General features: G+C 39.2%; 1 pseudogene; it reads right to left on the minus strand.

Annotated features, from left to right (window-relative positions):
- Positions 1-12,695: 12,695 nt before the first annotated feature.
- Positions 12,696-13,629, minus strand: LOC111140291 (annotated as a pseudogene).
- Positions 13,630-14,378: the final 749 nt, after the last annotated feature.

Here is a 14,378-nt window from a genome sequence, read left to right on the forward strand (position 1 = left end):
TGATTTCTGTGCATTGATTTTATATCCTGACACTTTACTGAATTCCTGTACAAGTTCTAGCAGTTTTGGAGTGGAGTCTTTTGGGTTTTCCACATATAGTATCATATCATCTGCAAAGAGTGAGAGTTTGACTTCTTCTTTGCCAATTTGGATGCCTTTAATTTCTTTTTGTTGTCTGATTGCTGAGGCTAGGACTTCTAGTACTGTGTTGAATAGCAGTGGTGATAATGGGCATCCCTCCCGTGTTCCTGACCTTAGTGGAAAAGCTCTCAGTTTTTCTCCATTGAGAATGATATTTGCGGTGGGTTTTCCGTAGATGGCTTTGATGATATTGAGGTATGTTCCCTCTATCCCTACACTTTGAAGAGTTTTGATCAGGAAAGGATGCTGTACTTTGTCAAATGCTTTTTCAGCATCTATGGAGAGTATCATATGGTTCTTGTTCTTTCTTTTTTTAATGTATTGTATCACATTGATTGATTTGCAGATGTTGAATCAACCTTACAGCCCTGGAAAAAACCCCACTTGGCAGTGGTGAATAATTCTTTTAATGTACTGTTAGATCCTATTGGCTAGTATTTTGGTGAGACTTTTTGCATCTGTATTCATCAAGGATATTGGTCTGTAATTCTCTTCTTTGATGGGATCCTTGTCTGGTTTTGGGATCAAGGTAATGCTGGCCTCATAAAATGAGTTTGGAAGTTTTCCTTCCATTTATAATTTTTGGAACAGTTTCAGGAGAATAGGAATTAAGTCTTTTTTAAATGTGTGGTAGAATTCCCCTGGGAAGCTGTCTGGCCCTTGGCTCTTGTTTGTTGGGAGATTTTTTTTCTTTTTATTTTATTTATTTATTTTTTAATTTTATTTTTATAAACATATAATATATTTTATCCCCAGGGGTACAGGTCTGTGACTTGCCAGGTTTACACACTTCACAGCACTCACCATAGCACATACCCTCCCCAATGTCCATAACACCGCCCCCCTTCTCCCAACCCCCCTCCCCCCATCAACCCTCAGTTTGTTTTGTGAGATTAAGAGTCACTTATGGTTTGTCTCCCTCCCAATCCCATCTTGTTTCATTTACTCTTCTCCTAACCCCTTAACCCCCCATGTTGCATCTCCTCTCCCTCATATCAGGGAGATCATATGATAGTTGTCTTTCTCCTATTGACTTATTTCGCTAAGCATGATACCCTCTAGTTCCATCCACATCGTCGCAAATGGCAAGATTTCATTTCTTTTGATGGCTGCATAGTATTCCATTGTGTATATATACCACATCTTCTTTATCCATTCATCTGTTGATGGACATCTAGGTTCTTTCCATAGTTTGGCTATTGTAGACATTGCTGCTATAAACATTCGGGTGCACGTGCCCCTCCGGATCACTACGTTTGTATCTTTAGGGTAAATACCTAGCAGTGCAATCACTGGATCATAGGGTAGTTCTATTTTCAACATTTTGAGGAACTCCATGCTGTTTTCCAGAGTGGTTGCACCAGCTTGCATTCCCACCAACAGTGTAGGAGGGTTCCCCTTTCTCCGCATCCTCGCCAGCATCTGTCATTTCCTGACTTGTTAATTTTAGCCATTCTGACTGGTGTGAGGTGATATCTCATTGTGGTTTTGATTTGTATTTCCCTGATGCCGAGTGATATGGAGCACTTTTTCATGTGTCTGTTGGCCATCTGGATGTCTTCTTTGCAGAAATGTCTGTTCATGTCCTCTGCCCATTTCTTGATTGGATTATTTGTTCTTTGGGTGTTGGGAGTTTGCTAAGTTCTTTATAGATTTTGGACACTAGCCCTTTATCTGATATGTCATTTGCAAATATCTTCTCCCATTCTGTCTGTTGTCTTTTGGTTTTGTTAACTGTTTCCTTTGCTGTGCAAAAGCTTTTGATCTTGATAAAATCCCAATAGTTCATTTTTGCCCTTGCTTCCCTTGCCTTTGGCGATGTTCCTAGGAAGATGTTGCTGCGGCTGAGGTAGAAGAGGTTGCTGCCTGTGTTCTCCTCAAGGATTTTGATGGATTCTTTTCTCACATTGAGATCCTTCATCCATTTTGAGTCTATTTTCGTGTGTGGTGTAAGGAAATGATCCAATTTCATTTTTCTGCATGTGGCTGTCCAATTTTCCCAACACCATTTATTGAAGAGGCTGCTTTGTCGAAGATTAGTTGACCATAGAGTTGAGGGTCTATTTCTGGGCTCTCTATTCTGTTCCATTGATCTATGTGTCTGTTTTTGTTCCAGTACCATGCTGTCTTGATGATGACAGCTTTGTAATAGAGTTAAAGTCTGGAATTGTGATGCCACCAACTTTGGCTTTCTTTTTCAATATTGCTTTGGCTATTCGAGGTCTTTTCTGGTTCCATATACATTTTAGGATTATTTGTTCCATTTCTTTGAAAAAAATGGAAGGTACTTTGATGGGAGTTGCATTAAATGTGTAGATTGCTTTAGGTAGCATAGACATTTTCACAATATTTTTTCTTCTAATCGAGGAGCATGGAACATTTTCCCATTTCTTTGTGTCTTCCTCAATTTCTTTCAAGAGTACTTTATAGTTTTCTGTGTATAGAGTCTTAGCCTCTTTGGTTAGGTTTATTCCTAGGTATCTTATAGTTTTGGGTGCAATTGTAAATGGGATTGACTCCTTAATTTCTCTTTCTTCTGTCTTGTTGTTGGTGTAGAGAAATGCAACTGATTTCTGTGCATTGATTTTATATCCTGACACTTTACTGAATTCCTGTACAAGTTCTAGCAGTTTTGGAGTGGAGTCTTTTGGGTTTTCCACATATAGTATCATATCATCTGCAAAGAATGATAGTTTGACTTCTTCTTTGCTGATTTGGATGCCTTTAATTTCCTTTTGTTGTCTGATTGCTGAGGCTAGGACTTCTAGTACTATGTTGAATAGCAGTGGTGATAACGGACATCCCTGCCGTGTTCCTGACCTTAGCGGAAAAGCTTTCAGTTTTTCTCCATTGAGAATGATATTTGCGGTGGGTTTTCCGTAGATGGCTTTGATAATATTGAGGTACGTGCCCTCTATCCCTACACTTTGAAGAGTTTTGATCAGGAAGGGATGCTGTACTTTGTCAAATGCTTTTTCAGCATCTATGGAGAGTATCATATGGTTCTTGTTCTTTCTTTTTTTAATGTATTGTATCACATTGATTGATTTGCGGATGTTGAACCAACCTTGCAGCCCTGGAATAAATCCCACTTGGTCGTGGTGAATAATCCTTTTAATGTACTGTTGAATCCTATTGGCTAGTATTTTGGTGAGAATTTTTGCATCTGTATTCATCAAGGATATTGGTCTGTAGTTCTCTTTTTTGATGGGATCCTTGTCTGGTTTTGGGATCAAGGTGATGCTGGTTTTAGATTAGCTATCTAGCTGATCTCCCGCTACCTGAAGTAGTCTCAGCCTGTTACTTCTCCGCCATCTTGACTCCTCCTGTTGGGAGATTTTTGATGACTGCTTCAGTCTCCTCACTGGTTATGGGTCTGTTCAGGTTTTCTATTTCTTCCTGGTTCAGTTGTGGTAGTTTATATGTCTCTAGGAATTCATCCATTTCTTCCAGATTGTCAAATTTGCTGGTGTATCATTGCTCATCATATGTTCTTATAATTGTTTTTATTTCTTTGGTGTTGGTTGTGATCTCTCCTCTTTCATTCATGATTTTATTTTTTTGGGTCTTTTCTCTTTTCTTTTTGATAAGTCTGGCCAGGGGTTTATCAATCTTAATTCTTTCAAAGAACCAGCTCCTAGTTTCATTGATTTGTTCTATTTATTGTTTTTTTTGTTTCGTTTTTGGTTTCTATTTCATTGATTTCTGCTCTGATCTTCATTATTTCTCTTCTCCTGCTGGGTTTAGGCTTTCTTTGTTGTTCTTTCTCCAGCTCCTTTAGGTGTAGGGTTAGGTAGTGTATTTGAGGCCTTTCTTGTTTCTTGAGAAAGGCTTGTATCGCTATCTGTTTTCCTCTCAGGACTGCCTTTGCTGTGTCCCACACATTTTGAACCGTTGTGTTTTCATTGTCATTTGTTTCTCGGAATTCTTTCAATTCTTCTTTAATTTCCTGGTTGACCCATTCATTCTTTAGAAGGATGCTCTTTAGTCTCCATGTATTTGGGTTCTTTCCAAATACCCTCTTGTGATTGAGTTCTGGCTTCAGAGCATTGTATCAAAATATGTAGAGAATGATCCCAATCTTTTGATACTGGTTGAGACCTGATTTATGAGCCAGGACGTGATCTATTCTGGAGAATGTTCCATGTGCACTAGAGAAGAATGTGTATTCTGTTGCTTTGGGATGAAATGTTCTGAATATATCTGAATATATCTGAATATCTGTGATGTCCATCTGGTCCAGTGTGTCATTTAAGACCTTTATTTCCTTGTTGACCTTCTGCTTGGATGATCTGTCCATTTCAGTGAGGGGAGTGTTAAAGTCCCCTACTATTGTATTCTTGTCGATGTGTTTCTTTGATTTTGTTATTAATTCGTTTATATAGCTGGCTGCTCCCATGTTAGGGGCATAGATATTTAAATTGTTAGATCTTCTTGTTGGGCAGACCCTTTGAGTATGATATAGTGTCCTGTCTCATCTCTTGTTATAGTCTTTGGCTTAAAATCTAATTGATCTGGTATAAGGATTGCCACCCCAACTTTCTTTTGACATCCATTAGCATGGTAAATGGTTTTCCGTCCCCTCACTTTAAATCTGGAGGTTTTCTTGGATCTAAAATGAGTTTCCTGTAGGCAGCATATTGATGGCTTTTCTTTTTTTATCCATTCTGATACCCTGTGTCTTTTGATTGGGGGCATTTAGCCCACTTACAGTCAGGGTAACTATTAAGAGATATGAATTTAGTGCCATTGTATTGCCTGTAAGGTGACTGTTACTGTATATTGTCTCTGGTCCTTTCTGGTCTACTACTTTTAGGCTCTCTCTTTGCTTAGAGGACCCCTTTCAATATTTCCTATAGAGCTGGTTTGGTGTTTACAAATTCTTTTAGTTTTTGTTTGTCCAGGAAGCTTTTAATCTCTCTTCCTATTTTAGTGATAACCTAGCTGGATATAGTATTCTTGGCTGCATGTTTTTCTTGTTTAGTGCTCTGAATATATCATGATAGTTCTTTCTGGCCTGCCAGGTCTCTGTGGATACTTCTGCTGCCAATCTACTATTTTTGCCATTGTATGTTACAGACTTGTCCTGGGCTGCTCTCAGGATTTTCTCTTTGTCACTAAGACTTGCAAGTTCTACTATTAGAAGACTATAGGGTGTGGACCTAGTCTTATTGATTTTGAGGGGAGTTCTTTGCACCTCCTGGATTTTGATGCCTGTTCCCTTTGCCATATTAGGGAAATTCTCTACAATGATTCACTCCAATATACCTCTGCCCACCTCTCTCTTTCTTCTTTTCTGGAATCCCAATTATTCTAATATTGTTTCATCTTATGGTATCACTTATCTCTCGAATTCTCCCCTCATGGTCCCATAGTTGTTTGTCTCTCTTTTGCTCATCTTCTTTATTCTCTATCATTTGTTCTTCGATATCACTAATTCTCTCTTCTGCCTCATTTATCCTAGTAGTAAAAGCCTCCATTTTTTATTGCCCCTCATTAATAGCTTCTTTGATTTCAACTTGGTTAGAGTTTAGTTCTTTTATTTCTCCAGAAAGGGCTTTTATTTCTCCAGACAGGGTTTCTCTAATATCTTCCATGCCTTTTTCGAGCCCAGCTAGCACCTTGAGAATCATCATCCTGAACTCTAGTTCTGATATATTACCAATGTCCATATTGATTAGACCCCTAGCCTTTGGTACTGCCTCTTCTTTTTTTGTGTGATGCATTTTTCCATCTTCTCATTTTATCCAGATAAGAATATCTGAAGGAGAGAATAAAATACTAAAGGGGCGGCAAAGACCCCAAGAAAATGTGCGTTAACCAAATCAGAAGAGACCCCATGATTTGGGGTAAAGAAAGAGGTAAAAAGAAGTTCAAAAAATTTTTAAAGAAAAAAGAAATTTTAAAGAAAAAAGATTTTAAAGAAAATTTTAAAGAAAAAAGAAAATATATATATTTGACTGGTGAATAGAACAGAAGCACCCACTTAATTTTGGGAGTATTTTGGTCTTTTAGAAGAAACTACCGCCCAAAATTTTAAAGAAAGAATACACACACACACACACACACACACACACAAAAGTAAGGGTATACACAATGAAGGGATGGAATATGACTGTAAAGATGAAAAATTTTTTAAAATTCTAAAAAAGGAGTTGATAAGTTGGTTGGGAAAAGAAAGAAAAAGAAAGTGGAAAGAATTTGCTCAGGCTGGAGACTAGAACAAAGCTCTGTGCTAGAGAGGAGAAGGGAGGTGAGGGAAATTGGAATGGGAGGTGAACCATGAGAGACTAAGGACTCTGAAAAACAATCTAAGGGTTTTGAAGTGGCGGGGGGGTGGGAGGTTGGGGGAACCAGGTGGTGGGTATTAGAGAGGGCATGGATTGCATGGAGCACTGGGTGTGGTGGAAAAACAATGAATACTGTTATGCTGAAAAAAAAAAACCTTTTAAAAATATTGAAAATATGAGACTGATGATGATTAAGAAATAAATATACAAAAAAGATACAGATGTAGTGAAAAGAAGGGCCATCTGTACCCCAATGTTTATAGCAGCAATGGCCACGGTCGCCAAACTGTGGAAAGAACCAAGATGCCCTTCAATGGACGAATGGATAAGGAAGATGTGGTCCATATACACTATGGAGTATGATGCCTCCATCAGAAAGGATGAATACCCAACTTTTGTAGCAACATGGACAGGACTGAAAGAGATTATGCTGAGTGAAATAAATCAAGCAGAGAGAGTCAATTATCATATGGTTTCACTTATTTGTGGAGCATAACAAATAACAAGGAGGACATGGGGAGTTAGGAGAAGGGAGTTGGGGGAAATTGGAAGCGGAGGTGAACAATGAGAGACTATGGACTCTGAAAAACAATCTGAAGGGTTTGAAGAGGTGGGGCGTTGGGAGGTTGGGGGAACCAGGTGGTGGGTATTAGAAAGGGCACGGATTGCATGGAGCACTGGGTGTGGTGCAAAAACAATGATTACTGTTATGCTGAAAATAAATTTAAAAATGATTAATAAAAAAAGGGACTATAAAAAAATAAAATAATAAAATAAAAATAAAATAAATTAAAAAAAAAATATGACCTATCCACCCCCCCCAAAAAAAAGATCTGTGCTAGATTTAGGGTATATTTTGATCTATTAGAAATTGTTTTCCAAAATTTTTTAGAATAAAAAATGCTATGTGTATACAAAAAATAAAATTAGAAACAATGAAGGAAAAATATGACTATAATAATGAAGTTTCAAAAAGATTTTTTTAAGGGGCCCCTGGGTGGCTCAATGGGTTGAGCCTCTGACTTGAGCTCAGGTCATGATCTCAGGGTCCTGGGATCAAGTCCTGCATCAGGCTCTCTGCTCAGCAGGGAGTCTGCTTCCCCCCCTCTCTCTCTGCCTCTCTCTGTCTCCTTGTGATCTCTCTCTCTCTCTCTCTGTCAAATAAATAAATAAAATCCTCTCCAATGAAGACATACAAATGGCTATCAGACACATGAAAAAATGTTCATCATCACTAGCCATCAAGGAGATTCAAATTAAAACCACATTGAGATACCACCTTACAGCAGTTAAAATGGCAAAAATTAGCAAGACAGGAAACAACATATGTTGGAGAGGATGTGGAGAAAGGGGAACCCTCCTACACTGTTGGTGGGAATGCAAGTTGGTGCAGCCACTTTCGAGAACAGTGTGGAGATTCCTCAAGAAATTAAATATAGAGCTTCCCTATGACCCTGCCATTGCACTACTGGGTATTTACCCCAAAGATACAGATGTAGTGAAAAGAAGGGCCATCTGTACCCCAATGTTTACAGCAGCAATGGCCATGGTCGCCAAACTGTGGAAGGAACCAAGATGCCCTTCAACAGATGAATGGATAAAGAAGATGTGGTCCATATACACTATGGAGTATTATGCCTCCATCAGAAAGGATGAATACCCAACTTTTGTAGCAACATGGATGGGACTGGGAGAGATTATGCTGAGTGAAATAAGTCAAGCAGAGAGAGTCAATTATCATATGGTTTCACTTATTTGTGGAGCATAACAAATAACAAGGAGGATATAGGGAGATGGAGAGGAGAAGGGAGATGAGGGAAATTAGAAGGGGAGATGAACCATGAGAGACTATGGACTCTGAAAAACAATCTGCGTGTTTTGAAGGGGTGGGGGGTAGGAGGTTGGGGGAGCCAGGTGGTGGGTATTATGGAGGGCACGGATGGCATGGAGCACTGGGTGTGGTGCAAAACCAATAAATTCTGTTACACTGAAAAGAAATTAATAAAAAAAAATTTTTAAGAAAGGTATTGTTAAGATAAACTCATTAAAAAAAGTTAAAAGAGGAAAGAGTAAAAGTTAAAAAAATTATAATAAGAAAAAAATAAAATTAAAAGAATTAACTTTGCAAGATTAAAGAATCATGGGGAGAAAAGCATGAATTCAATGCTTTCCTTTCCCCTCCTCTGGATTTCCGCTGTTCTCCTTGATCAGTGAGCTTGGTCTTGGCTGGATTTCTTGCTGATCTGGGGGAAGGGCCTGTTGCAGTGATTCTCAGGTGTCTTCATCTGAGGTGGAATTGCTCCACCCTTGCCAGGGACCTGATTAAGTAATCTGCTCAGGTTCACTCTCAGGAGCTTTTGTTCCCTGAATGCTTTCTGTAGAGCTCTGGAAGACGGGAATGAAAAGGCAGCTTCCCAATCTCTGGCCGGAGGAGCTGAGAGCTTGGGGCCCCACTCATCAGTGTCCCCTCAGAGAAAAGCGCTCAGTCACTCCCGTCTCCCTGGTCTCCAGCCAGGCTCCAAGCTCATCCACCCTATGACCCAACATCTCTTTCTCCGGCACACAGCCCCACCTGGAGTCTCCAAACCCAGCAGATACCTGCCCCTCTTCCAGGGGGGTCTCCCCAGATCTGCACTTTGGGGACCCTGCTCAAAGAGCAATGGCCTGACTGTGCCACGGATCACAGTTTAAGGTAACCCCAATTTAGAGCTCACTCCTCAGCTCCGTCTCTGTCGCAGGCTTCCCTGCTCTAATACCTGCGAGCTCTGTGACACTCAGACACCCTTGATCCTTCTGTAACCCCATGGGACCTAAGACCACCCTGTCCCCATGAGTGCTCCACCCCTGCTTACCCTCTGGAGTGATGTCCCTCATTGGAGCAGACTTTTAAAAGTTCTGACTTTGTGCTCCGTCACTCCACCACTTGTGGGGAGCTGGCCCCTGCCCCCATGGTCTATCTTCCCATTGCTACAGATTCACTTCTCCACATGTCCTACCTTTCAGAAAGTGGTTGATTTTCTGTTTCTAAAATTGCTGCTCTTCTTCTCTTCGATCTTCTGTTGGATTTGTAGGTGTTCAGAATGGTTTGATAAATTATCTAGCTGATCTCCTGCTACCTGATGCCATCTCAGCCTGCTACTCCTTCATCATCTTGACCTTTCCAGCCAAAGCAATCTTAAGAACAAAAGTGAAGGCATCACACTCCTGATTTCAAAGTATACTATAAAGCTATACTAAACAAAAGAGCATGGGTCTGACATAAAAAGGCACATAGACCAAGAGAACACAATAGTGTCCAGAAATAAACTCCCACCTATATGTCAACTAATATTTAACAAGGGAACCACCAATACTCATTGGGGAAAGAATACTCTCTTTAACAAATGGCTTTGGAAAAACTGGGTAGCCATAGGCACAATAATGAAGTTGGATCACTGTCTTTCAACACTTACAAAAATTAAGCCTGGATGGATTAAAGACAAGAACATAGATCTGAAACCATAAAACTCCTAGAAGATAAGAGGGAAGCAGCTCCTTGACTATGGTCTTGTAAATGTTATTTTGTATCTCACACCAAAAGCACAAGCAACAAAAGCAAAAAGCAACATGTGGAACTATATCAAATTTAAAAGCTTTCACATAGCAAAAGAAAAAAATCAACAATATCAGGCAACTGACAGAATGGGAGGAAATATCTGAAAACCATAGCTTGAAAAATATTTGTCAACCCTATATCACATAAAGGGCTAATATCCAATATATATATATATATATATATATATATATATATATATATATATATATAAAGACCTCCTGCAACTCAAAAGCAAAACAATCTGATTAAAAAATGGGTAGAGGAAATTAATAAATATTTTCCCTAGAAGACACCCAAATGGCCAACAGGGACATGAAAAGGTACCTACATCACTAATCATCAGGGAAATGCAAATCAAAAGCACGATGAGATATCAACTCACACCTGTTAGAATGGCTATCATCAAGAAAGAGATAACAAGTCATGGTGAGGATGTGAAATAAAGAAAATACTTCCTTTTACTATATCTTAAAAAAGAAAGAGAATATTTCTACACTGCTAGTGGAAATGTAAATCGGTTCATTATAGAAAATAGTATGGATGTTCCTCAAAAATTAGAGAACCCATATGATCCACCAACCCCACTTCTGGGTATACATTCAACAGAAACAAAAACAGATACCAAAAAGATAATCTGCACTCCCATGTTTATTGCAGCATTATTCATAATAGACAAGATATGGGAATGATAAAGAAGACATGGTGTTTACACACAATACAGTGGACTATTATTCAACTAGGACAGTGAAGAAAATCCTGACATTTGAGGCATCATGGATGCACACTGAGGGCATTATACCAAGTGAGATGAGCCAGACAGAGAAAGACAAATACTGTATGAGATCACTAATATACAGAATCAAAAAGCCAAACTCCTAGTAACAGAGAGTACAATGGTGGTCAGCAGGGCCTGGAGTTCAAGGGAACTGGAGAGGTGTTTTTTGACAAGGTACAACTTTGCAACTAAAAGATGAAGAAACCTGACAATCTAAAGCATAGCTTAATGACCATAACCAATAACACTGTGTTACATTCCTCAGAGAGGTTCTTCTCCTACTGAAGCCCTCATGGTTCCTTAGAAAGACGTCTCATACATTATTACACATTTTGAAAGAACAATGCTTCAAAGAACATACCTGTGCCTGCATGGGGGGGAGGAGGAAGGAGGGCACACATCCTTTATTCATACTGCACTACTTCTTTGGCATGGATGAGCCTTCACATTCTCTCCCAGAGGTTCAATGATTCTCATTCTCTCAATCCTGTCCATCTACAGATTTGTGAAAAATTTGGCAAGGCTTCTAATACCTCTTCAGTTATAGTCCTTAATTAAATGGAAGAATTACATGACTTATTAGAACAGAGACTCTACCCCAAAAAACACGTTTAGAACCCAATGAATCTCTAAGAGTAATATGTAATTGTAATGACATCTGTTTTATATCAGTTGGTTCAAGTCTAAGCATCCTGTATATCAGTGGTCAGTGTTCATACACTTCTTGTTCCACTTTTCAAACATATCACAAGGACCAAAAGTATTATGTTCTGCTTTAGATAGAGAAAATTGGCCAAAGTTAAAAACTCTGCTTATCCCACTATCTATACCCACTCAGGCTCTTGAGGCTTCCTAGAAAATATCAGCATTAGAGTAAGTCTAACCATCTACTCCATAAATTAGATCACCCCCAAACAAAACCATAGATCTCTATGACATAAAATGTTGAACACAGACAATAAAAAAGTATACCGACTCTCCATATTTCTTCTTAGTCTACAGTATTTAATATTCAGTAACTCTTTTTTAATTTTTTTTTTTCATTTATTTCTTGAAAGACAAAGAAAGCACAGAGGGAGAGTGAGAGGGAGACCAACTCCCTACTGAGTGGAGAGCCCAATGTGGAGCTCGATCCCAGAGCTGAGATCATGACCTGAGGCAGACGCTTAACCACCTGAGCCACCCAGGCACCCCTCAGTAACTATTACTACAATGAGTTTTCACACAGGTTTCCTCACACCAAACATGAAAGATGCTGGAAATATTAGAAATTGTTTCATAGTATGAAACACTGGCTATGTCAGACAGGGTAAATTTTGCTGACTTAATGAGAGAGAGAGGTTTGAATTCCACAATGTCAGAAAAAGCTATTGGCTGTGATATGGATGTTGAACATCATCTTCCATCAGAACTGCCCACTGAACACTAGAATGAAGAAACAAAGTCATTAGACTCATGAAGTAAATGGTACTGAAGGACACATCCTTCAATCCATTTCTCTTTATTATTCCAATCACCTCCTGTTTCCTTAGATTACAGCTGGTAAAGACTGGGATGTGGGCAGAAACCCCTGATGCAGGGCTCAATCCCAACATCCTGGGATTATAACCTGAGCAGAAGGCAGATGCTTAACTGACTGAGACACCCAGGTAAACCACTTGCAGAATATTAATAAATGATGAGGCCACTCCTCATGCAGGTTGAAAGTATGAACCTCCAGAACTTAAAGGTATTGTGCTTGTGAGGAAAAAAGTCAGCTGTCATTCCATTTGGCATATTATTTGTGTCAAATTAACCTGTCTTTATCCAAAGGCAGTACGAACTTTGTTAGAGTACATTCCTGCGCATATTACTGGGGATTAAGTTTTCTGAGAGGACAAATCTGGACAGGGCCTCAGCAGGACCATCTCTTCTTTTGTAACCTCTTCAAGGCATCTTTGATTTCCTTGTTCCTCAGACTGTAAATCAAGGGGTTCAACATCGGAATAACCACAGTGTAGAATACTGATGCAAATCTGTCAACTGGAGGAACCGCCAGAGCTGGAACTCAAATAGACAGAGATACTTGAAGTATAGAAGAGGGAAACTGCAGTCAAATGAGAAGCACAGGTGTTGAAAGCCTTGGACCTGCCTTTAGCTGAAGTGATCTTCATGATGGAGATGACTATATAGCCATAGGATATCATGATAATGAAGGCATTTATAATCCCAAAGATCATTGATAATATAGCAATCAACAGTTGCACAAAGAAAGTGTCAGTGCAAGACAGGATTATCAGTTGGGGCATGTCACAGAAGTGCTTAATGACATTAGGCCCACAAAAGTGGAGCTGAAACATGGCACACAACTGGGATATAGAAGCAGAGAGTCCAGCCAAATAGGATCCCAGCACCATCCGAATACAGAGGGTGGGTGACATGATGGATGAATAGAGAAGTGGATTGCAAATTGCACTATATCGGTCATAAGCCATGGCTGTCATGAGACAAGACTCACTCAGTCCCATGGTTGAAAAGACAAAGTACTGAACAGCACAACCCACAAAGGTGATAGTCTGCTGCTCTTGGAAAAAGTTGGAGAGCATCTTGGGAGCTATAGAGGTCACATAGCAGATATCTATGAAGGACAGATTACTGAGGAAGAAGTACATGGGTGTGTGGAGGTGAGAGTCCATCCTTATTAAGATGATGAGGCACAGGTTCCAAGTCAGAGTCAAAATGTAGATCAGCAGGAATACAACAAAGAGCACTGCTAGTATTCTGGGAAAATCAGAGAATCCCAAAAGGATGAAATAGGTGATCTGTGTCATACTTCCTCCCGCAATCATTGGCTTGCTGCTTCTAAAATCAGGAAAAGAGAGAAGAGAATGCACTGCTGACTCAGGTGAGATGACAGTATTACAATTCCCATATGTGCTTTTTTTTCCCCCCACGGAGTGCTGGGAAAGAATCAGTGTCTCAGTGTCCTGATGAAAAGACCCAGCTCTTCATCTCAAATTATTAGGAAGAGTGATTTTAAAAGTGCTTCGAAATAATGATGTACTATATGTTGCCTAATAGAATTGAAATTAAAAATGAAAAAAAGTGCCTTAGGTTCTCAATTATTTCATAAAGTCTCATGAAATTTAAAGAGATATGTTTGAATTTGAGAACTTAAATATTATAAATGAAGTGATTATTACAGAGATCATTCATTAAAAGTTTTTTAAAACCTCTGATAATTCATTATATAACCGCTGCTTTACAGGACCATAAGTAGAATCACTCTAGATTAAAACTGAGATAGCCCTTCAGGCCCACATGGCCATCTAGATAATGTTTTGAAATTTCCTCTTTTATCCTTAAGAAAAGTTATTTATCCTCTTTGTAATAATTTCACAAACTTTTATATGAATGCACTTAATGTGTCAACTTCTAACTGACCTGGAAAACTGCATCATAACTTATGACTCTGATAATATTTTCTTGAGGTACAGTATATGTGCCCAATAAAGTTATGGAACTAGTCTTCTTAGGGAAGTCTTTGTACTAAGTATACCAAAGGAGAGGCAGTATAGCTCACTATTGACTATAACAT

The sequence above is a fragment of the Enhydra lutris genome, unplaced genomic scaffold (genome assembly GCF_002288905.1).
Source record: "Enhydra lutris kenyoni isolate GAN:26980312 unplaced genomic scaffold, ASM228890v2 scaffoldscaffold410, whole genome shotgun sequence".
Taxonomy (NCBI): Eukaryota; Metazoa; Chordata; class Mammalia; order Carnivora; family Mustelidae; genus Enhydra; species Enhydra lutris.